The 2,177-nt window shown below is 35.2% G+C and overlaps 1 protein-coding gene across 1 annotated transcript in view; it reads left to right on the top strand.

Annotated features, from left to right (window-relative positions):
• The first annotated feature begins 1,314 nt into the window (after positions 1-1,314).
• LOC107104510 (C-type mannose receptor 2-like) overlaps positions 1,315-2,177 on the top strand; it is a 28,996-nt gene continuing 28,133 nt past the window's right edge. The window contains exon 1 of the mRNA XM_015404516.1: positions 1,315-1,357. The gene's annotated coding sequence lies outside the window, so the exon portion shown is untranslated. The remainder of the gene's footprint in view (positions 1,358-2,177) is intronic.

Raw genomic sequence — 2,177 nt, 5'->3', positions numbered from 1 at the left:
GGATGAGTCATATAACGCAAATATTCATTGGTTAGCTAGAGGAAATCATCAGAAGCAAGGAGGTGTTCTTCAATCTGCAAACGTGAATTGTCTATGCCATGCTACAATGTAGGATTCAGAAAAAGATGAAAGGTCAGACACAGGCGAGAGCGTATCGGGAGACGGAGACCAACAAGACCTCCCTCATCCTTGGCCCTATCTCAAAGAATGTTTTGAAATAGTCAAAAAAATTAGCTTTGAATTCATATAGTGGAATCTGGCTGTTGTTTTATATCATGCAGGATTCATGATAAAATATTAACCCATTCTCTTGAAGAATTTTCACAGTTCACAGCTAAAACATCAAAAAGTATTATTAATTAGATGGTTAAGACATTTTTCATCATTCAGTGAATTTGATATTTTTTTGTCTAGCATCTGTTTTCTTTCTTATTTGAACTGATTTGACTCCAACTGAGTAGTCATGTGTCAAGTATACGATCACATGACTTCCTGCTTTGTCTGTGATTATATGTTATTGACATGAACTTACATGGCACTTCCGTACGTTTATTCCTTCACACACTGATTTTGGCAAGCTAGATTGTAACCCAGCTCCTCTGGAGCACACTGACTGAAGTGAGTCTGTCATATAGTAGGTACCACTGGACCATCTGACCACCATCAGTAGGCAATTATTTATAGAGTCCTCATTAAGAACACATCGGCTGAGATGGACAGAGCTGAGGTACAACTGGCGACCCTCCTATGCCGCCCTTATCCCATGTACTTAACCTTTATTATTGGGTTGGCATAAATGCATCATTATATATTCTTTTTTAAACTGACTTCATATCCATCATTTCGATGAGTAAACTGACCAACACACAGGGGTAGAACCTAATACTGAGTTGGTTTTGTTTAACCGGTTCTAAGTGGCACATAGGGCAAAGATAATGTTGTGGAGGGTTATAGTTAATTATGGTATGGAAGATGTAGTGATGTTGGCCTGAGTTTGTAGCATTTAAACATGTGAGGCAGGTGGTACCTATAAAGCTGGTCACACACTGTACTATTTTTTGCCCTGCATCATGCTGAGAAGCTATATTCTTACCGGTAACATGCAGTGCTGCATTAAAAAAGGTTTTTTAAGACTTTTTTTTTTTTTACATAAAAAAATGTAACTGATAAATATTCTTTCCTTTTCATTATTTATAGATGATTCAAGAAAAACACAAGACCTGCCTGGTTTGAATATTCAAATTGTAGAATATTTAAATTTAGCTGGGATACAGAGATCTGTGTCTGAAGCACATTATCATTTGACTGAGGACAGTACTCAGCTGCACATCAGGAAGGAAACATTCCAGTTCATCAGGTAAAAAAAAACTAAATTTAAGTTTTCCTACATATAATGCAGACAGTCCTGGAAAAAAAATATAATAACCACCCTTATTTTCTTCAATTGCTTGATTTTTAGTTAGGTATTATTACATGAAATTGAAAACAAGGATGTAATAATAATTTATTTTCATGATTATATATGAAGAGTTCATTTGCAAAAATCGGTTTAAAGACATTTTTCAAAAAAATTAGCTTAGACATGTTATTTACTCTTTGCATGGCGCTGCTAATAACAAGGGTGTTTTTTTGAAAATTTATAAAAATTGAGTTATCTGTTTTTGCAAATAAAATCTTCATATATTGAATATCTAGAATTCTAGTAATATTTCTGATTTTGAGTATTGATGGGTCTAAACTACTGACAGCTTGCACTGAAATCCAAAATAGATTTGACATTAAATAAATCAGTGAATAACTAAACACTGAAAATTTAAACACTAAAAATGTAATCGCTGGATAATGCAGACACTGAGAAATCAAACATTGCCTAAAAAAAGTTAAAATTAATCATTAGGCTCTCATATTCTATAGCTTCTATTCAATGAGAGGTGGTTTCAGTGTCACAACAAGCTAAAACTGTAAACTAGAGGCTATAGGCTTGAGTGTTGGAGGCGGAGCTAAACTGAAGGCTTCTTCAAAGGTTTTTCTGGACCTCTTTATCCTCTACCTGCAATGAACATATGAAACGCTTCGGTTCATGCAGGGCTGACTCAGCACATCTGGGGGCCCTAAGCAAGACTCAACTGAGAGACTGAGAGATTAGTATGTCACAAGTGCAAAAGCAACAAAATCAA

This window comes from Cyprinodon variegatus, unplaced genomic scaffold (assembly GCF_000732505.1).
Source record: "Cyprinodon variegatus isolate N-32 unplaced genomic scaffold, C_variegatus-1.0 Scaffold1771, whole genome shotgun sequence".
Lineage (NCBI taxonomy): Eukaryota > Metazoa > Chordata > Actinopteri > Cyprinodontiformes > Cyprinodontidae > Cyprinodon > Cyprinodon variegatus.
The sequence above is the reverse complement of the archived record's forward strand: the minus strand, read 5'-3'. Positions and strand labels throughout refer to the sequence as shown.